The 23,276-nt window shown below is 44.9% G+C and overlaps 1 protein-coding gene across 1 annotated transcript in view; it reads left to right on the top strand.

The window, feature by feature from the left end:
- The window catches only part of LOC122554859 (cell adhesion molecule 2-like), an 820,685-nt gene that overhangs the window by 105,872 nt on the left and 691,537 nt on the right, over window positions 1–23,276 (top strand). Inside the window, exon 2 of the mRNA XM_087992436.1 lies at window positions 11,372–11,521. The gene's annotated coding sequence lies outside the window, so the exon portion shown is untranslated. The remainder of the gene's footprint in view (window positions 1–11,371; window positions 11,522–23,276) is intronic.

The following is a 23,276-nucleotide window of genomic DNA, read 5'->3' as shown; positions in this document are numbered from 1 at the left end:
ATTTCTATGACTATACAACAGAAGCCAATCTGAGGTCTGGAAGGGTTTTAGAAATCACCAAAGTGTCACCAGGAAGTTGAGAAAAAGTAGAGGATGTTGGTAAATCAGCCAGAAAAAACAAACAGAATGGAGAAGGTTTTATAAATACTTGAAAAGACGGAGAGCAGTTGAAGTAAACTTTGGTCTCTTAAAGTCAAAACATTTGCAGATGAACAGATCAAGTATTTTATTTCTGCCTTCGCAGTGAAAACGCAAATTGCATTCCAGAAATAAGGTGACTCTGAGGGCTAAAAGTGAAGGAATCAAGATAATTAGTATCAGCAGGTAAAAAATACTTGGGAAACTTGGGGACTGAATGTTGACAAATGCCCAAGACCTGATGGCCTACACTAAATAGGCAACTGCAGAAAATGGATGAGTGGGTAAGGATTTTCCAAAATTCCTTAGGTATGGGAACGATCCCATCAGATTGGATGTTGACAACTGGAAAGAAAGGAGGGAGACAACAAGGAACTACAGGCTAGTTTGCCTGATATGGTTTGGCAGGATAAAATTGAAGCCATTATTAGAGAATTCATATCTAAGGAAAAGAGACAAGATCATTTTGCATTAAGATGAGTAGAGACCACTTCATTCAAAGTTCTATGAGAAATTCTCGATATCCGAGAGTTCTAGACGATCAGTGGAATTGAATACATTTAGCACTGGCACAGATAATGTTCTGGTCAGTTTATTTCACAGAAAGAAGAAGCTACCGTCTTCCCATTGGAGTTTCAAGCATTATGCTCCTGACTATGCTAATTCCTCCTCAGCTGCCTCCTGAACTAACCATTTGGATACAGGATTGGCTCAAAGGTAGAAGACAGAGGGTGGTGGTGGAGGGTTGTTTTTCAGACTGGAGGCCTGTGACCAGTGGAATGCCGCAAGGATTAGTGCTGGGTCCTCTACTTTTTGTCATTTACATAAATGATTTGGATGCAAGCATAAGAGGTACAGTTAGTAAGTTTGCAGATGACACCAAAATTGGAGGTGTCGTGGACAGCGAAGAAGGTTACTTCAGATTACAACAGGATCTGGACCAGATGGGCCAATGGGCTGAGAAGTGGCAGATGGAGTTTAATGCAGATAAATGCGAGGTGCTGCATTTTGGGAAAGCAAATCTTAGCAGGACTTATACACTTAATGGTAAGGTCCTAGGGTGTGTTGCTGAACAAAGAGACCTTGGAGTACAGGTTCATAGCTCCTTGAAAGTGGAGTTGCAGGTAGATAGGATAGTGAAGAAGGTGTTTGGTATGCTTTCCTTTATTGGACAGAGTATTGAGTACAGGGGTTGGGAGGTCATGTTGCGGCTATACAGGACATTGGTTAGGCCATTGTTGGAATATTGCGTGCAATTCTGGTCTCCTTCCTATCGGAGAGACGTTGTGAAACTTGAAAGGGTTCAGAAAAGATTTACAAGGATGTTGCCAGGGTTGGAGGATTTGAGCTACAGGGAGAGACTGAACAGGCCGGGGTTGTTTTCCCTGGAGCGTCAGAGGCTGAGGGGTGACCTTATAGAGGTTTACAAAATTATGAGGGGCATGGATAGAGTAAATTGGCAAAGTCTTTTCCCTGGGATCAGGGAGTCCAGAACTAGAGGGCATAGGTTTAGGGTGAGAGGGGAAAAATATAAAAGAGACCTAAGGGACAACTTTTTCACACAGAGGGTGGTACGGGTATGGAATGAGCTGCCAGAGGAAGTGATGGAGGCTGGTACAATTGCATCATTTAAGAGGCATTTGGGTGGGTATATGAATAGGAATGGTTTGGAGGGATATGGGTTGGGTGCTGGCAAGTGGGACTAGATTGGGTTGCGATATCTGGTCAACATGGATGGGTTGGACTGAAGGGGTCTGTTTCCATGCTGTACATCTCTATGACTCTATCTCTAAACTGGGTTTCCTACTTCTCAAACTTCTTTCTACTTTGTATCAGCCATTACTCATGTGATATCCCTCCATCTCTGAATCATTCTGACTGCTGTTTTCACTGCAGTATCAGGGGAGTGCAACTCTGTCGAAGGTTCATCTTTTGAAGGAGACAATATTTCTCCTCAATGTACCTGAGAAACAGATTCCCTGAACATTGTTTTGCGTCTGCCTGTGGGATCTTACTGTGCACAAATTGGCTACCATGTTTACTTTAATACAACAGGCAGTACTCTGCGAACATGAGTTTAACTGGCTGTGAAATGCTTTAAGGCCATGAGTATATCTTGGAGCTGGTTTGCTTAGTCACCACCTTTGTCCTTTCCAACATTAGAAGCCATTCCGAGCTTGTAAAAGGTGTCAGATAAATGGAAATCTTTTTATCTTTAAATCACATAATAAAGTTCATCTTGTTAATATTGTGGATTACGAACTGAAACTTTATTTTAATTCACTCAATGTTTTTGAACTGTTGACCCACCTGGTAGGTTATTATATTAATTGCTTTGAGTAAAGTATTTTTATTGCATGAATTTTAACATTAATTTTTAGTAATTTAAGTGATTCTTCTCTTGTTCCATGGTCTGACTGTCATTAAAGTAATACTCTAGGTTCATCTTACATCTACCATAAAACAGTAAAAGCCACAATACCTCCCCATTAGACTGCACAGATACATTCCTTCAATCATTCCCAGACTAGATCCACATTCCACTGGGATTGTCTTCCCTGGGGTCTCTACATCCATTCACATCCCTCCTCAAATGTGGGCAACAGAACTCCACACAGTCCTCCAACTTCATTGTAAACGCCAGAACGTACAGTTAGAAAACTTGAAATGACTGTGAGCAATAATGCGATTTGAATTTTCACGTGGCGTAAATTCCTCTCTCTGCTATTTCACTGGAAACTGATTTTATAAATTTATTTTGTAAGTTTAATGCACATGTTGAAAGAGCAGAGGGAGATATGTATTATTGCACATGGTCAATTATAGTTTACAATCCATTCTTCCAACTGCTTCTTCCAGCCTTCACATCACTGTCCTAATTGCTTCTCCACATTATCCCTACACTGAATGACAGAAAGGAACTCGAACCAACACCTCGTTGTTTGCTTATGACACCATGAAGTGATGGTATGATTACACTTATTTAATGTTCAATGTTTTTCTGTAATGCCCACCCAATCTTGAGAGACAGTCCCCATGTGGGGGAGAAGCAGGCATTGAGGGATAGCAGTTGTGCACCAGTGAATATTTCTACCAATCCGAGGTAAGTCTAAAGTTATTAGCGTGTCCAAAGACCTCCTTGTCCATCCTAAACTTTTATCCAAATGCTGGCAAAGGCAACTACCTCCTAATGTAAATTCCAAAACAATTCTCCACAGATCTATTTCTCAAAACTGAAGTTACAATATGGAGAAAAAAGACAGGCCTTCCTTGAATTTCTACCGAACCTTTAACGACAAAGGAAAGGAGTAAGAAGTATAGTCACTGCGAACAGGTTACAGAGATACCAAGCAATCTACACTCAGCATGTCCCCACAAACAGCTCCTTATTTTCTCAACAACCTGTTCAGAGATGGTATGAAACAGCTGGTGGGACTTGAACCCATGTCTTTTGGCCCAGAGTAGGGATACTACCCACAAACACTTACAGGATAACAGACTGTCTGTCATAACAATGCAGAAAGCATACTTTTTCTTAAAGCTGTTGTCTCTGAGGATACGCAGCACCTTGAGTATTGGATATGTGAGCAACAATGATCAAGCAAACCATCCACTGGGAAAGCTGAGAATGAAGAAGGGTCACTGAACCCAAAACATTAACTCTGCCTATCTCTCCACAGGTGCTGCCAGACCTGTTGAGTTTTCCCAGTGATTTCCGGTTTTGTTTCTGATTTCCAGCATCCACAGTTCTTAAATTTAAAACAAGTTTTGGATTTCACAAGCTAAAATGTTCATTCTTTGAATGGATTTGAATTTGTTCTGAACCATTAGCCGTTTGCTCACAGTAATGGCGTTATCTTATTAGGAGTCATTTTATCTGAATTCGAGACAAAAAAGAATGATTTATTCTGTGAACCGTCAAATGTGTTCTTGTATCATTATCTCTCATTAATCACCGCAGTGTGTGTGTGGACAGTCTGAATCCACAGTTTGGTGTCATTGCTATTTTCGCCATTTCTGAATAATACTTCTCCACAGTTTATGGTCTTGAACACATCAAGTCAGGTATTGAATTAGAAACAGGTACAGGGCCAGAAATGGGTACATTCCTGGCTGGCACTAGTGTACCATATCTATCTGCACTGCTTGATGTAAGCACATACTCAGAGACAGTTTCACGATCTCTTACTCTGGGCAGTGAACGTGTTAGCTTTGCCCTACTATAACTCATTGTAATTGCACTTTATGATGATATCAAGGGAATTACTTTGGAAAAGATGTTAAGTTAATGTTGATTTCACTGGATGAGAGCTCAGGCACTGAGGGAGCAGGAAGTTGCTGCAGACTTCGTGCTTCTATGGCACTAAGAGCTGTTCACTTTCCTGTCACCATTTCTTTTAGCTCAGGTGTAAACTCAGGATTGTGTGCCCAGTGGGATATTGTCCATTCCCACAGCAGCTATTCCAAGGCCTCAACACGTGAGGCTGCCTGTTTTCCTGCCATATTTAGGTGTAGCTGAGGAAGGTGGACTCATGCTTGCGTGACACATCCAGGCTGATTTTTCTGTCGGATTCTCACAGTCAGCCCACACAGGAGATTTTTATCGCAGCCGTCTGGGTACGATCAGGTTGTCATGTCTATCACAACAAAGGCAGTCACAGAAGGGCAGTGGTACAATCGATCTGGCTGATTGTAATATGGACAATTAGATCTCAGAGTAAAATCTGGCTTGACAGATCATTTATTTTTGCAGTTTGGTTGCCATGACGGTCAGCCACTAAATATACCCACACGCAGCTGTAAATGGCCTTCTAATGAAACAACGCAAGTCAATGACACAAGAACAAAAATAGCTCGTGTTTTATGTGTATATGTCAGGCCTTTGGTGGTGCAATGAGAACAATCTCTCTCTCTCAACGTTGGCAAAACTAAAGAACTGATCATTGACTTCAGGAAGAAAGGAGGAGGACATGCCCCTATCTACATTAACGGAACTGAGGGCCGAGCACGTCAAGTTCCGAGGAGTGACAATAACCGACCACTTGTCCTGGACTTCCCACCTAGATGTGACGGTCAAGAAGGCACAACAACATTGCCTCATCTTCCTCTGGAGCCTTAGGAAATTCAGCATGTCCACAAGGACCCTCACCAATATTTACAGATGCACCCAGGTGCATAAAGGCCTGGTATGGCAACAGCTGTGCCCAGGACCACAGGAAACTACAGAGGTCCAGGCCATCACGGGAGCTAACCTTCCATCCATGGACTCCATCTACATGGCTCACTGCTGTGGAAAGGCTACTTATAGTTAGACCAATTCGGATCACAATGATCATTGCCACCTCCTCTAGGGCAGTTAGGATAGGCCATCAATGGTGATTGAGCCAGGGTGCCCACGTCTCATGCGGAATAAATGCTAACACAGTACCGTATTGCTGAGACAGATACTAACACCAACGCTGGAATGTTACTGATATTCACTCCCATGCTCAGACTGACACCAAGGTCACTGCACCAAGCCTATATCCCAGCTTGGTGACCACAATTCAAAACAAGTCATAATCGCTGGCCAAGAATAGAAGGCAGCTGATGTGAGTTGGAAATTAATGATCTCAGTCTCTAACTTCCCTGACAAACACTTTCAATGTAACGTGGCTCCATTTGAAGTGTTTTGTAATGTTTCTGTGTGGTTGTGTGAAGGATGAACTTTAAGTGGAGTGAAGTGGTGAATGATAATGATGCATTAAGTCTGGTTCTGCACCCTTTATGCTATGTGGTTACTAATTGGACTGAAAGTTAACAGATTTGTCATTTGTTTTTTGAAGCAATTCAAGAATTCAGATGTTATCACCGAGGACAATAAACACTAAATATCCTGTCCAATTCCATCTTCATCACTTATCTTCTCACCTGCCATTGATGACAATTATTGTCTTTGCAGCATCTTACCTGTATAAAACATAATGAAGATTACAAAACTGCATCACCCTTTTCTAAATACGATAATTTATTTTTTCATCATTTGGTTTCAATTTCTCCAGGGAGAATTTCAATTTGTTACAACTGAGCAGAGAGAATCTCACCAGCAGTTAGCAAGCGGCCATCTGCATATAGTACCTTTCATTGCCAGGCTTCGTGAGCTCTGTATCTAACCCCGCACTGTCCCTGTCCCTTGGAGTGTTTGATGGGGACCGTGTAGTGGGAGCTTTACTCTGTATCTAACCCTGTGCTGCCCCTGTCCTGGGAGTGTTTGATGGGGACAGTGTAGAGGGAGCTTTACTCTGTATCTCACCCTGTGCTGCCCCTGTCCTGGGAGTGTTTGATGGGGACAGTGTAGAGGGAGCTTTACTCTGTATCTAACCCTGTGCTGCCCCTGTCCTGGGAGTGTTTGATGGGGACAGTGTAGAGGGAGCTTTACTCTGTATCTCACCTTGTGCTGCCCCTGTCCTGGGAGTGTTTGATGGGGACAGTGTAGAGGGAGCTTTACTCTGTATCTCACCCTGTGCTGCCCCTGTCCTGGGAGTGTTTGATGGGGACAGTGTAGGGGGAGCTTTACTCTGTATCTAATCCTGTGCTGCCCCTGTCCTGGGAGTGTTTGATGGGGACAGTGTAGAGGGAGCTTTACCCTGTATCTAACCCCGTGCTGTCCCTGTCCTGGGAGTGTTTGATGGGGACAGTGTAGAGGGAGCTTTACTCTGTATCTCACCCTGTGCTGCCCCTGTCCTGGGAGTGTTTGATGGGGACAGTGTAGAGGGAGCTTTACTCTGTATCTCACCCTGTGCTGCCCCTGTCCTGGGAGTGTTTGATGGGGACAGTGTAGAGGGAGCTTTACTCTGTATCTAACCCTGTGCTGCCCCTGTCCTGGGAGTGTTTGATGGGGACAGTGTAGAGGGAGCTTTACCCTGTATCTAACCCTGTGCTGCCCCTGTCCTGGGAGTGTTTGATGGGGACAGTGTAGAGGTAGTTTTACTTTTATCTGAAAAGTCTAGACATATTGATGATGATCTAGAATCACAGGAGTCAGGGAAGGTCCCACCTGACAAATCTGATGGAATTCTTTGAGGAGGTAATGAACAGGTTAGACAAAAGGGGATCCAATCAACGTGATCTGTTTGGATTTCCAGAAGGTCTTTGACAAGGTGCTGCACAGGAGCCTGCTATATAAGACAAGAGCCCATGGTGTTAGGGGCAAGGTACTGGCCTGGATAGAGGATTGGCTGACTGGCAGAAGGCAGAGAGTGGGGATAAAGGGGTCTTTTACAGGAAGGAGCCAGTGGCTGGTGGTGTTCCACAGGGGTCAGTGTTAGGACCACAGCTATTCACGTTACATAATAATGATCAGGATGAAGGAACTGAGGGCATTGTTGCTAATTTTGAGGATGACACAAAGATAGGTGGAGGGACAGACAGTGTTGAGGAAGTGGGAGACTGCAGAAGGACTTGGACAAGCTGGGAGAGCGGGCAAAGGAGTGGCAGATGGAATACAATGTGGGAAAATGGGAGTTATGCACTTTCATAGATAGTATAGATGAATAGACTATTTTCTAAATGGGAAATAGCAGAATACAATAGAATATAAGAGCAGGGATGTACTGAGGCTGTGTAAGGCTCTAGTAAGACCGCATTTGGAATATTATGAGTAGTTTAGGGCCCTGTATCTAGGAAGGATGTGCTGGCCTTGCGGGGAGTCCAGAGGAGGTTTACAGGAATGATCCCAAGGACGAAGATGTTGTTCTTGAAGACTCTGGGTCTGTACTCGATGGTGTTTGGAAGGATGAGGGGGAATCTGATTGAAACTTACAGAATACTGAGAGCCTGGATAGAGTGGGTGTGGAGAAGATGTTTCCACTAGTAGGAGAGACTACAACCCAAGGGCACAGCCTCAGAGTGAAGGGACAACCCTTTATAACTGAGATGGGGAGGAATTTCTTCAACCAGAGGGTGAGGAATCTGTGGAACTCATTGCCACAGAGGGCTGTGGAGGCCAAGGCATTGAGTGGATTTAGGACAGAGATAGGTAGGTTCTTGATTAGTAACAGAATCAAGGGTTATGGGGAGAATCAGGAGAACGGGATTGAGAAACTTATCAGCCACAATCGAATGCAAAGCAGACTCGACGGGCTGAGTGGCCTAATCTTTCTCCTGTAGTTTATGGTCTGTACCAATCCAATCATGTTTGATGGGAACATGAAGAGAGTTTTATAATGAGTGCACACTTAAGAATCTCACAGTAAATATATCAAAGTGCTCAGTTGGTGACTGAAGCATTCAAGCACAGAGGACATTGAACATCATGAATAAACATTTTGTGAACTAATATCATCTTTTTTCCATTTAAAGGTTATGTTTGCATGGTTTTTAGAGAAGTATATGGTTACTGGTTATAACGTAGAGATGTGCTGCCCACCTACTGAGCTTCTTGCGATTAGTTAAAGCAGAATCTGATGTTGAAATGTCTGTATTTAAATAGAAATATAAATTGCTATAAAATCTCAGCAGGGCTGGCAGCATTTGTGGAGAGAAATCAGAGTTAACGTTTCAGATCCAGTGACCCTTCCTCGGAACCCTAGAGTTACTGGACTTGACTGGAGTCACTGGATTTGAAATATTAACTCTGCTTTCTCTGCACAGATGCTACCAGTCTTGCTGAGTTTCTCCAGCAATTTCTGCATTTGTTTCAGGTTTCTAGCACCCGCAGTGCTTTTAGTTATTGTTCCTGGGGATTGGTCAGCCCACAGCACCATCCGTTTGCACAGTTTGGTTCCTCTCTCTCCACCCCACCTGCTTGTTTTCCTGCTGGTTTTCTGGCCTCAGTAATTAGGACAGAAGCAAAATCTTTGCCCATTTCATTTGCCACTTCCTTGTTATGTTATTATTACCTCCCATTCTCACTCCTTAGGGGAGAAACACTCACTTTACTTCCTTTTTAGTTTTTAAATATCTGTACAAACTCTTGTTATCCATTTTCACATTTCCAGCTAGCTTCCTATCAAACTTTAATTTCTTCCTTTTGATTAATCTTTGCATCATTCTTTATATTCTGAACAGTCATCTGACTGAACTCATCTTTGTGTAGTTGAAGCTTCTTCCCCAACTTTTTTAGTTCTCCATAGGCACTGGGTCCTCCCTATTCTTTACAGTGGGAGTATATTTATCCTGAGTTTTCTGAAATAGATTATTTAACGTGCTGTTATAAGAAACTATCTCAATGGTATTCTCTGAACTCCTTACTCAGGCTCCTACCCCTAGTCTGATTTTCCCAGTTGATATGTAGATCAAAGTCACCCCTGAGTATCGCTGTCCCTTTGCCACAAGCACCCAGCACTGGAGACTTTGTACTACATTGTGGTTACTGTTAGGGATTGGTAAATCACCCTGCGGAATGTCTTCTTTCTTCTCCGATGTGAGTTCTCCAGCAGAAACGTGGAAACACGACACAACATGAGAATGTGGAGGGGGTGGGCTGGGTTAAGGGGAACCAAGTACACACTGCGAAGGTGTTGAATTCCATGTTGAACCTAGAAGGCTATCAGGGCCCGAATCAGAAAAGGAGGAGCCGTGTTGGCCCAGGATGGAATGTGGGTGGTGGTGGTCACTGTGTACACTGGCATTAACACATACGAAGGTGGCATTCCCTGTGAGTTTGTGTGACATGGTTTGAAGAGACACCCTAAAGCTGCATGTGATTACTTGGCCTAACATCTCCCATTATATGGCAGTGTAGGTAGATATGGTGGTAAAAATGGCCTATGGCATGCTTGCTTTCATTGGAAGGAACGTTGAGTATAAGGATAGGCACGTTATGCTGCAGCTTTATAGAACTTTAGTTAGACCACACTTGAAATATTGCGTACAATTCTGGTTACCACACTACCAAGGATGTGGATGCTTTGGAGATGATACAGAAACAATTTACCAGGATGTTGCCTGGTATGGGGATTTTAGCTATGAAGAAAGGTTGGATAGACTAGGTTTGTTTTCACTGGAACGCAGGAGGCTGAGGGCGACCTGATAGAAGTTTATAAGATTGTGAATGTCAGGGATAGAGTGGAGGCTTTTTTTTCCAGGGTGGAGGGGTCAATTACCAGGGGACACAGGTTTAAGATTGTGGAGGGAATGATTAAAAGAGACGCGCAAGGCAGGTTTTTCACACAAAGTGGTGAGTACCTGGAATGCCAGAGGAGGTGATGGAAGCAGATATAACAGTACAATTCATGAAACACCTGGATGAATACATGAATAGGAAGGGAATAGAGGGATGCAAATCCTGTAAGTGAAAGCAGTTTGAGTTTGGAAGGGCAAAATGCGTCAGCACAGACTTGGAGGGCCGAAGGGCCTATTCCTGAGCTGTACTGTTCTATGTTCTTTATTCTGTGGTTCAGAATTAAAGTTCTCGGAGTGCTTTACCACAGTCAAAAGGACAAATAAATGTATATTATTTTAAATAAATCAAATTGGCAATTGGCAATGTGTTCAACTGAATCAGTACCTCCAAAGGAGGTTTAATCGGTGAGCAATAACCATAGCCAGCTGTTACTATGTTATTAAGTAAAAGTGAGAAGTGCAAATGCTGGAGATCAGAGTCACGAGTGTGGTGCTGGAAAAGCACAGCAGGTCAGGCGGCATCCGAGGGGCAGGAGACTCGACATTTCAAGTATAAGCTGATGAAGCACATTTCTGATGAAGGGCTTATGCTCAAAACGTCAACTCTCCTGCTCCTCGGATGCTGCCTGACTGGCTGTGCTTTTCCAGCACCACACTTTTTGATTTTGTTTCTCGGTTATTATTAAACTAAAAATATACTTTACATGGTCTCCTTCTCCCCTACGTTGTTGACCAGATGCCTTTCAGCCCGGAGTGCTGCACTAGTATCTACCAATAACTGTTCCAGTGTTTGTATCACATCTGCTTAGCGGTCTCTGCTGCTTCCTAAGGTACCGCTCTGGGAAGCCCTGGACCATGGTCCTTTGTCCCTCCACCACCCGCCATCACGAGAATAACACTGTGGGCTCTTACTCAGTATAGACCACAAAACCTGCTGCTCTGAGCCTCTGGACACACTGCCTGAAATGTCCTGTCACCACAAACAGAATGTTTTCAGCGAAAGCTCTGTGGTGCTTTGATTGATGGTGCTGGCAGAGTTACAATGCCATGTGAGTGAAGCACAAGCCTGCAGCAAATTGTCACTCCGTAACTTACTCTCTCTCTCTGTCTCTCTCTGTTTCCCTCACAGGCAGCCAGGCACAGTCTCCCCTGACCCAGAATGTGACAGCAATCCAAGGAGGGACTGCAACACTGACCTGCAAGGTGGACCAAAATGACAACACCTCCCTCCAGTGGTCGAATCCAGCCCAGCAAACCCTCTATTTTGACGATAAGAAAGGTATTGATGTTGATGTTATGCTGGTATTTTGTTTCCCTCCTCCCTGTCCTGTCAATGTAAAGCTCACCCCGAGGGCAGAGTGACGGCACGTGTGGCATTGCCCAGAGGGTAGGGAATGGTCTTGCTTTACTGCAGCAACTTGAGTTGGATTGGACAGACCTCTGTCTGGGAGCACAGGCAGCACGGCATTAGAGAGAGGCTGACAACCCAAAAACCAGAGGACAAGAGGTATTCAGTCAGTGTTCAAAAACATGATGGCGTCAATGGGCAGGAGTTTGAACACTCAAAAGCTCCCTCCCCATCCATCTCTCACTCCCCCCTCCCCACCCTCCTGTGGTATCTCTCATTCCCCCTCTCTCCCCATCCATCTCTCACTCCCCCCTCCCCACCCTCCTGTGGTATCTCTCATTCCCCCTCTCTCCCCATCCATCTCTCACTACCCCCTCCCCACCCTCCTGTGGTATCTCTCATTCCCCCTCTCTCCCCATATCCTTCACTCCCCCCTCCCCACCCTCCTGTGGTATCCCTCATTCCCCCTCTCTCTCCATATCCCTCACTCTCCCCTTCCACCTCCCACCCTGTATCCCTCACTCCCCCTTCCCACATTCCACCTGTCCATATCCCGTAATCCCACCTTCACCGATATTCCTTGATCCTTGAATTTCCCCCTCTCTCCTATCCCAGGATCACGATGAGGTTCACTGACCCTCCACATCACGTGTCTGTGAGTGCCTCTCTTTTCTTGGAGCTGGATGTCAGAACAAAGGCCTCTGAAGTCTGGAAGTTCCCCTTCCTTTCCATGTCTGAGTTAGGATTTCTGGACAAGATTTAGCTTTTGAATAAATGCACAACAGCAATGTGTTCCAAAGGAAGAAAATTAAACTCAGCCATGATGAAGCAGTACTGAGGGAACAAAGGCCACTCAGCCCCTCAAGCCTGTACTAAAATTATGGTCATGGAACATGTTCAGTCCGGAGGAAGAAGGAAGTCTACTTATGGTTGAGAAGGCAGGGACCAGAAGGGACTTTAGAAGGTTACAAAGCAGGCAGCAAGGAACTGAAGAATGGGCTTAGGAGAGCTAGTAGGGGGCATGAAAAAGCTTTAGTAGGTAGGATTAAGGAAAATCCTGAGGTGTTCTACACTTAGGTGAGGAACAAGAGATTGGCTAGAGTGAGGGTAGGGCCGATCAGAGAGAGAGGAGGGAACTTGTGCCTGGAGTCAGAGGAGGTAGGGGATGTCCTTTACTTCAGCATTCACTACTGAGAGGGAGCTGAAAATGTGTTGCTGGAAAAGCCATCCAAGGAACAGGAGAAGAAGGGCTTATGCCCGAAACGTCGATTCTCCTGCTCCTTGGATGCTGCCTGACCTGCTGCGCTTTTCCAGCAACACATTTTCAGCTCTGATCTCCAGCATCTGCAGTCCTCACTTTCTCCACTACTGAGAGGGAGCATGACGTTTGCGAGGACAGTGTGAAACAGACTGATACACTCAAATAAGTTGATGTTAGGAAGGAGGATGTGCTGAAAATTTTGAATAACATAAGGACAGATAAATCCTCTGGGTGGAATGGGATATACCCTAGATGACTACAGGTAGCGAGGGAAGAGATTACTGCGCATTTGGCAATGATCTTTGCGTCCTCACTGTCCACTGGAGCAGTGTCAGATGATTGCAGGGTGGCAAATGTTATTCCCTTTTTCAAGAAAGGCAATAGGGATATTCCTAGGAATTACAGACAGTCAGTCTTACGCCAGTCATGGGCAAAGTATTGGAGAGGTTCCTGAGTGACAGGATTTATGATTACTTGGAAAACCATAGTTTGATTAGAGATAGTCAGCATGGCTTTGTAAGAGGCAGGTCATGCCTCACAAGCCTTACTGAATACTTTGAGGGCGTGACAAAACACATTGACGAAGGTAGAGTAGTGAATGTGGTGCACATGGATTTTAGCAAGGTGGTTGATAAGGTTCCCCATGGTATGCTCATGGTAGAAGGTAAGGAGGCATGGTACACAGGGAGATTTGGTTGTCTGGATACAGAATTGGCTGGCCCATAGAAGACAGAGGGTGGTAGTACACGGAAAGTATTCAGCCTGGAGCTCGGTGACCAGTGGTGTTCCGCAGGGTTCTGGGAACTCTGCTGTTTTGAATTTTTATAAATGACTTGGATGAGGAAGTGGAAGGGTGGGTTAGTAAGTTTGCCGATGACATGAAGGTTGGTGGAGTTGTAGGTAGTGTGGAGGGCTGTTGCAATGGGACATTGACAGGATGCAGAGCTGGGCTAATAAGTGGCAAATGGAATTCAACCTGGAAAAGTGTGATGTCATTCACTTTGTAAGTTCAAATTTGAATGCAGATTACAGGGTTAAAGGCAGGATTGTTGGCAGGTGGAGGAACATAGGGATCTTGGGGTCCACATCCATAGATCCTTTAAAGTTGCTATCCAGATTGACAGGGTTGTTAGGAAGGCGTATAGTGTGTTGGCTTTCATTAGCGGGGGATTGAGCTTAAGAGCTGCAAGATTATTCTGTATAGAGCTCTGGTTAGACTTCATTTGGAATATTGTGTTCTGTTCTAGTTGCCTCATTGTCGGAAAGATGTGGAAGCTTTAGAGAGGGTGCAGAAGAAGTTTCCCAGGATGCTGCCTGGACTGGAGGGCATGTCTTATGAATAAAGGTTGAGGGAGCTGGGGCTTTTCTTATTGGAGAGAAGAAGGATGAGAGGTGACTTGGTAGAGGTGTACAAGATGATGAGGCATAGATAGAGTAGATAGCTAGTGATCTTTTTCCCAGGGCGGAAATGTCTATCACAAGGGGATATAATATTAAGGTAATTGGAGGAAGGTTTAGGGAAGATGTCAGAAGTTGGTTCTTTACTGAGAGAGGGAAGGGTGCATGGAATGTACTGCCAGCAGTGGTAGTAGTGTCAGATATGTTAGGGAGATTTAAGCGACACTTGATTAGGCATGTGGGTGATAGTACAATGAAGGGTATGTAGGTTAGTCTGATCTTAGAGTTGGATAGAAGACCACACAACATCGAGGGCTGAAGGACCTGGATGTGCTGTTCTATTGTATGTTCTATGATCTGTGGCCTAACTCCTGCATTTGGCCAATATCCCATAATACCTTTGTTTTGCAAATACTTATCGTTCTCATATTTAAAAATAACAACAGATCTAGCTCCCACTGCTATTTGTGGAAGAGTGTTCCAAACCTCTCCCACACTTTCCTAAGGTCTCTCCTGAACAGTCTGGCCTTAATGCTCAGGCCCAGTTCTATTTCCCCCTGGAAATCAACGCTCCCTCATGTCCATTTTTTTTATACTCATTCATGGGATGTGGGTGTCACTAACTGGGCCACCTTTAACTGACCATCTCAGACATAGGGCAGCTCAGGTAAGGATAGCAGTTTCCTTCCCTGAAGGACATCACTAATTTACTTATATTAGATTAGATTAGATTACTTACAGTGTGGAAACAAGCCCTTCGGCCCAACAAGTCCACACCGACCCTCCGAAGCGTAACCCACCCAGACCCATTCCCCTACATTTACCCCTTCACCTAACACTACGGGCAATTTAGCATGGCCAATTCACCTAACCTGCACATTTTTGGACTGTGGGAGGAAACCGGAGTACCCGGAGGAAACCCACGCAGACACGGGGAGAATGTGTAAACTCCACACAGAGAGTCGCCTGTGGTGGGAATTGAACCTGGGTCTCTGGCGCTGTGAAGTAGCAGTGCTAACCAATGGGTTTCTCTGACAATCAGCAATGAATTCATGGTCATCATTAGACTTTTAACTCCTGATTTTTATTGAATTCAACTTTCCCATCTGCCATGGCAGAATTTGAACCCAAGTCCCCAGAACATTACCTGGGTCTCTGGATTAACAGGCCAGTGATTATCCCACTAGGCCACAACCTCTCCATTTTATATCAAGAATAACTGAACACTAGAAGGATATTGCTAAATCAGACACAGTCAAAGCATTCAGATGGTGTCCATTAACTCTGCACATTTCAAATCCTGTGAGCACAGATTTATTTCTTGAAGATATGTGTTATTATGTAGGCTGTTTTGTAGTTTTATGTTATTTTTTATGTATAGTTTAAATTGGCGATTGAATCTGGATGTGTCAGATAGAGGATAGCCACTTGAACAAAGCACATTGTGTTTGAGATTCCAGAATGTGGACAGGGCCCATTGACTTCGCCGTATCCAATGCCTCCAGTCATTTTTTGGGAACTTGGGGAAATAAACATTAATATCTTGAAAACAGTCCACACTACATAAGGGGAGGTGCTGGAGGTCTTAAAAAACATAAAGGTAGATAACTCCCTGGTAGCTGGTCAGATGTATCCCAGGATGTTGTGCAAAGGTAGGGAAGAGATTGTGGATCCCCTAGCAGCAGTATTTTTATTATCGACAGCTACGGGTACAGTGCCAGAAGATTGGAGGGTGGCTATTGTTGTGACTCTGTTTCAGAAAGGCTGTGAGGAGAAGCCTGGGAACTGTAGAGTGGTGTGCCTGATGTCAGTGGTGAGGAAGTTGTTGGAGGGGATTTTGAGGGACAGGATTTACATATATTCGGAGAGGCAAGGACTGATTGTTTTGATTTGATTTACTGTATTCACATGTACCTGAGTACAGTGGAAAGTTTTGTTTTGTGAACAGTAAAGGCAGATCGTAACAAACAAGGATATACAGGCCATAAGGTGCTTAGACAGAGTGAGAAATACAAGGATATCCTGCACAGGAGGTGCACCAAAAAGATTAAGATTAGATTTGAAATTAGAGAGGTCCATTCAGCAGTCTAATAATAGCAAGGAAGAAGCTGTTCTTGAGCCTGTTGGTACGTGCGTTTAAGCTTTTGTATCTTCTGCCTGATGGAAGAGTTTGGAAGAGATTATAACCGGGGTGGGAGGAGTCTTTGATGATGTCGGCTGCCATTCACAACAATGGAGCCCATGGATGGGAGGTTGGCTGCCGTGACAGTCTGGGCTGTGCACACCACCTTCTGTAGTTCCTTATGGTCCTGGGTAGAGCAGTTGCTGTACCAGGCCGTTATGCACCCGGATAGAGTGCTCTCTATGGTGCATCTGTAAAAGTTGGGGAGGGTCCTTATGGACATGCCGAATTTCCTAAGGCTCCTGAGGAAGAGGTGTGGTTGTGCCTTCTTCACTGTTGCATCTACATGGGAAATCCAGGAGGTATTGGTGGTGATCGTCACTCCTAGAAACTTGACACTGTTGACCCTCTCCAACTCAGCTCCATTGAGCTAGATAGGGACATGTCCTCCTTCTTTCTTCCTGAAGTCAATGATTAGCTTTTTAGTTTTGCTGATACTGAGAGAGATTGTTATGTTTGCACCACATCACCAAGCACTCTGTCTCCTTCCTGTATTCTGACTCATCATTCTTTGACATCTAACCTACGGTGGTGATGTCATCAGCAAACTTGTAGGTGGTGTTCGTTTGGAATTTGGCTACACAGTCGTGGGTCTACAGAGAATTCAGTACATCCTCGCAGGGTGCCTGTGCTGACAATTATCGTGGAGGAGGTGCTGTTGTATATCTTCACTGATTGTAGTCAGTGGGTCAGGAAGCTGAGGATCCAGTTACAGAGGGCAGAGCCGAGCCCGAGGTAGCAGAGTTTTGAGATTGGTCTGGAAGGGATATGATATTGTAGTTGATGAGTAGGAGCCTGATGTAGGTGTCTTTAGTATCCAGATGCTCCAGGGATGAATGCAGGGCCACGGAAATTGCATCTACTGTGGATCTGTTATGTTGGTCGGCAAACTGCAGGGGATCGAGGGAGGCTGGGAGGCTGCAGTTGATGTGGGCCACGACCAGCCTCTCAAAGCACTTCATGATCATAGAGGTCAGAATCATTGGGGGTAGTCATTGAAGCACGTTGCATGTGCTTTCTTTGGTACTGGGATGATGGTGGTCTTCTTGAAGTAGGTGGGGACTTCAGATTGTAGCAAGGAGAGGTTGAAGATGTCAGTGAATACCTCTGCCAGTTAGTCTGCACAGCTTGGTGATAGTCAGCATGACTGTGCAAGGAAAGACATCTCTCACTAACTGGATTGAATTTTTTGAGGATCTACTAAAGAAGATTGAGGGCAGAGCGTTGGACTTTTTCGACATGAACTTTAATCAAGCCTTTGACAAGGTTTCACATGAGATTCATGGATGTGAGCCAACTGCATACAAAATTGGCATGATGGTAGGAGGCAGAGGATGGTGGTGGAGAGTTGTTTCTCAGACTGGAGGCCTGTGACCAGCGGTGTACCGCAGGGATCGGGGCTGTCTCCACTTTTGTTTGTCATTTATATAAATGATTTGGATGAGAATTTAGAAGGCATGGTTAGTAAGTTTGCAGATGACACCAAGATAGTGAACAATGAAGAAGGTTATCTGAGATTCCAAAGGGATCTCGATTAAATGGGTCACTGGGCTGAGGAGTGACAGATGGAGTTTAATTTGGGTAAATGTGAGGTGTTTCATTTTGGTAAATTAAACAAGGCAGGACTTATTCGGTTAATGGGTGGTGTTGATGAACAGAGAGACCTAGGGGTTCAAGTACATAGTTCTTTGAAGGTTATATCACAGGTCGACAGGGTGATTAAGAAGGTATTTAGCCTGCCTGCCTTCATTGCTCAGACCATTGAGTATAGGAGTTGGGACGTAAAAGTGAGGTTCTCCAGGACATTGGTAAGACTACTTCTGGAGCACTGTGTCCAGTTCTGGTCACCCAGTTATAGGAACGATATTATTAAATTGGAAAAGGTTCAGAAAAGATTTACCAGGAAGTTGCTAGAAGTGGAGAGTTTGAATGATAACAAGAGGCTGGATATGCTGGGACTTTTTTCACTGGAGCATAGGAGGTTGAGGGGTGACCTTACAGAAGTTTATAAAATCATGAGGGGCATAGATAAGATGAATAGCAAGGGTCTTTTCCTGGGGGTAGGGGAGGCAGGGGTAAGAGTTCAAAACTAGGGGGCATTTTTTCAACTGAAAGGAGAAAGATTTAAAATGGACTGGAGGGCAAACATTTTCATACAAAGGGTAGTTCAGGTGTGGAATGAGTTGCCAGAAAAGTGGTAGATGCAGGTACAGTTACAACATTCAGAAGGCATTTGGACAGATACATGAAAGGAAATATTTCAAAGGAAATGGGCCAATCGCAGACAAGTGGGACCAGTTTAATTTGGGAAACTTGGTTGACATGGACGAGTTGGACCGAAGGGTCTGTTTCCATGCTGTATGACTCTACGACTCAATATCATGTGGATTGAATTGGCTGAAGGCTGGTATCTGTGATGCTGGGGACCACTGGAGGAGACTGAGATGGATCATCCACTCAGCACCTCTGGCCGAAGATTATTCTGAAAGCTTCAGCCTTATCTTTGACACTGATGCGCTGGGCTCTTCCATCATTGAGGATGGGGATATTTGTGGAGCCTCCTCCTCCAGTGAGCTGTTTAATTGTCCACCACCATTCACGCCTGGATGGGGCAGGACTGCAGAGCTTCGATCTGATCGATTGGTTACTTAGTCTTTGTTACTTTGTGATGTCATTATTCAATGCACTTGCGGCAGTTCCTCTTTCCCCAACTCTTTATCAACCGGTGAGAATCTGAGCCACTGCTTCCTACATTCTAACTCTCACTGTCCCATTCCCTCATCTCCCTTTGCTCACTTGTCCAATCTTGCTCTTGACAATACTTGCATTATTAAGTAAGCATCATGTTTTCAAATCCCTCCTTGGCCATCCCTAGATCTACTTTAGCCCCACAAGGTACCTGCTGAGCTCTGATTCAGGTCATTCTGTATCTCTGATTTTAATTGCTGTGTTTGTTCCCTGAATCTGCGTCTCTGTTCACACCAGTAAAGAGCACCAGATAGTTGCATCAGAGCTCCGTGCTGTGCACCAACACTTGCTCTACAAGACTACCCTGACTGGGTTCCACAGTTCACCCAAAACAGACTCCTCACCAGTGTTCCTTGTCATTATCTTTCAACTGCATGGGTCACCAAGGCCTGAGGACGGCAGTGACATCTGGAACTGGATGTCAATGTGGGTGATCAGCATACCAACCCCAACCACCGGGCACACACCATTGGAGCTACTGTGTATGTTACACAGCTTTAGGGCTCACTCCAAACTGGCTCCATACCCTTCAACTAACCACCCCTACCCAAAATGACCCCTCACCCCATTCTGACACTTCACCATATTCTGACCCTTCACCTTGTTCTGACCCCTCACCCCATTCTGAGCCCTTGCTGCCAGTCTGACCCTCCCTGATCTGACCCCTGATTCGAACTGACCCTAACCCCAAGCACAGAAGAGTCCATTCAGCCCATCATGCCCTGTGCTAACTCCTTGAATCAACTATCCAATATTTTATTTTGACAATTTGTCCATTTCCTTTGGGAAGTTTCTGTTTCCTGCTGCCATAGCCCTTCAGGCAGTGTATTCCGGATTACAATTATTCACCGCATCAACTACATTTGCCTCATCTCCCCTTCTGTCCATTTGACCAATTGTCTCCAGTCTGTATCTCTCTGGTCACTGACTCTCCTGCCTCTGGAAATGAGTCTCACACTCTACTTTATCCAAACTCCCTCCTAACTTTGACTGTCTCTGTGAGTTTTAAAAGGAAGTGTCAGTTGCTGTCTCAACCAAATTGAGGGTTTGGTTAAGAAAAAGAAGGAAGCATATGTCAGGTATAGACAGGATAGATCGAGTAAATCCTTAGAAGAGTATAAAGGCAGTTGGAGTATACTTAAGAGGGAAATCAGGAGGGCCAAAAGGGGACATGAGATAGCTTTGGCAAATCAAATTAAGGAGAATCCAAAGAGTTTTTACAAATACATTGAGGAAAAAAGGGTAACTAGGGAGAGAATAGGGCCCCTCAAAGATCAGCAAGGCAGCCTTTGTGTGGAGCCACAGAAAATGGGGGAGATACTAACCGAGTATTTTGCATCAGTATTTACTGTGGAAAAGGATATGGAAGATATACACTGTAGGGAAATAGATGGTGACATCTTGCAAAATGTCCAGATTACAAAGGAGGAAGTGCTGGATGTCTTGAAATGGGTAAAGGTGGATAAATTGCCAGGACCTCATCAAGTGTATCCTAGAAATCTGTGGGAAGCTGGAGAAGTGGTTGCTGGGCCTCTTGCTGAGATATTTGTATCATCGATAGTCACAGGTGAGGTGCCGGAAGACTGGAGGTTGGCTAACATGGTGCCACTGTTTAAGAAGGGTGGTAAGGACAAGCAAGGGAACTATAGACCAGTGAGCCTGACGTCAGTGGTGGGCAAGTTGTTGGAGGGAATCCTGAGGTACAGGATGTACATGTATTTGGAAAGGCAAGGACTGATAAGGGATAGTCAACATGGCTTTGTGCATAGGAAATCATGTCTCACAAACTTGATTGAGTTTTTCGAGGAAGTAACAAAGAGGATTGATGTGGGCAGAGCAGTAGATGTGATCTATATGGACTTCAGTAAGGCATTTGACAAGGTTCCATGGGAGACTGATTAGCAAGGTTAGATCTCATGGAATACAGGGAAACCTAACCATTTGGATACAGAACTGGCTCAAAGGTAGAAGACAGAGGGTGGTGGTAGTGGAGGGTTGTTTTTCAGACTGGAGGCCTGTGACCAGTGGAGTGCAACAAGGATTGTTGCTGGGTCCTTTACTTTTTGTCATTTACATAAATGATTTGGATGTGAGCATAAGAGGTACAGTTAGTAAGTTTGCATATGACACCAAAATTGGAGGTGTAGTGGACAGCGAAGAGGTTACCTCAGATTGCAACAGGATCTTGACCAGATGGGCCAATGGGCTGAGAAGTGTCAAATGGAGTTTAATTCAGATAAATGCGAGGTGCTGCATTTTGGGAAAGCAAATCTTAGCAGGACTTATACACTTAATGGTAAGGACCTAGGGAGTGTTGCTGAACAAAGAGACCTTGGAGTGCAGGTTCATAGCTCCTTGAAAGTGGAGTCGCAGGTAGATAGGATAGTGAAGAAGGAATTTGGTATGCTTTCCTTTATTGGTCAGATTATTGAGTACAGGAGTTGGGAGGTCATGTTGTGACTGTACAGGACATTGGTTAGACCATTTTTGGAATGTTGTATGCAATTCTGGTCTCCTTCCTATCGGAAAGATGTTGTGAAACTTGAAAGGGTTCAGAAAAGATTTACAAGGATGTTGCCAGGATTGGAGCATTTGAGCTTTAGGGAGAGGCTGATCATGCTGGGGCTGTTTTCCCTGAAGCGTCATTATAGAGGTTTACAAAATTATGAGGGTCATGGAAATGGCAAATAGACAAAGTCTTTTCCCTGGGGTGGGGGAGACCAGAACTAGAGGGCATAGGTTTAGGGTGAGAGGGGAAAGATATAAAAGGGACCTAAGGGGCAACTTTTTCATGCAGAGGGTGGTACGTGTATGGAATGAGCTGCCACAGGAAGTGGCGGAGGCTGCTACGATTGCAACATTTAAGAGGCGTTTGGATGGGTATATGAATAGGAAGGGTTTGGAGGGATATGGGCCAAGTGCTGGTAGGTGGGACTAGATTGGATTGGGATATCTGGTAGGCATGGACAGGTTGGGCCGAAGGGTCTGTTTCCATGTTGTACATCTCTATGACTCTATGACTCTATGGTGGGCGACTTCACTTTTCTCTCACTTGTGGACAACTGATGAACACGTGTTTTAAAAATAAGGGTTGAGACAGCAGTGAACATGATATGCAGAGAAAAATATTCCAAATCAATAAATTCATTACTGAGTCACAGAGATGTACAGAGGTCCAACTTGTCCATGCCGGCCAGATATCCCAACCCAATCTAGTCCCACCTGCTAGCATCCGGCCCATATCCCTCCAAACCCTTCCTATTCATATACCCATCCAGATGCCTTTTAAATGTTGCAATTGTACCAGCCTCCACCACTTCCTCTGGCAGCTCATTCCATACACGTACAGGGTGGCAGGGGTAATGGTGTGTGTGTTCCAACCTCACCCTCAGTCTCAGGTTTCACTCACTCTCCCTCTTCCACACAGGATCTTCTTCTCCTTCTCAGGTATATTCTCTCCCTCTCCCTCTCGCAAGTACTTCGCCTCCCCCTGTCTCAATCTCACACACATGTTCTCATTCTCCCACTCCCATTATCCCACTCTCTTACTCTGTCCTTCTCTCTCTCATGCATCCTCTCTCCCAGTCTCCCTCATACTCTCACACACTCTTACTCTCCCTCACATTCTCACTCTCTCTCTCTCATTCTTACACACTCTCACGCTCCCTCACATTCTCACACACACCCTCCCTCTCACTCTTTCCCACTGTCAGCACATTTCCTCCTTCTCCCACATGTGAACACTCTCTCACTCACATGCCCACCCTCTGACCCTTTCCTCATGCACTCTCCCTGCTTCATACGCTGTCCCTCTCCTTCCATCTTTGCTCTGAATGCACATTCCACCCTCTCAGCTGCCTCTGTCTGGGATCTTGCACAGCAAGGAGGGAGCCTCCTCTTACTTATTTCACTCCCCAACCCAAATCTCCTTTCAGCCTCACTCAACCTGAGGGCATCCCACCCTCACAACCTCCCTCCCCTCCCTCCCACAATTCAACTCTTACCAACCACACCCATCATCATCATTGCTCCTGTTGTACAGGCCTCAGGCCCTCATGAAAATTGGGGCAGGGTATGCCATTTGGCCCTTCCAGCCT

This window comes from Chiloscyllium plagiosum, unplaced genomic scaffold (genome assembly GCF_037043375.1).
Source record: "Chiloscyllium plagiosum isolate Xiang-an unplaced genomic scaffold, Cpla_swu_hap1 HiC_scaffold_12, whole genome shotgun sequence".
Taxonomy (NCBI): Eukaryota; Metazoa; Chordata; class Chondrichthyes; order Orectolobiformes; family Hemiscylliidae; genus Chiloscyllium; species Chiloscyllium plagiosum.
This window is presented reverse-complemented; position numbering and strand designations above follow the sequence as displayed.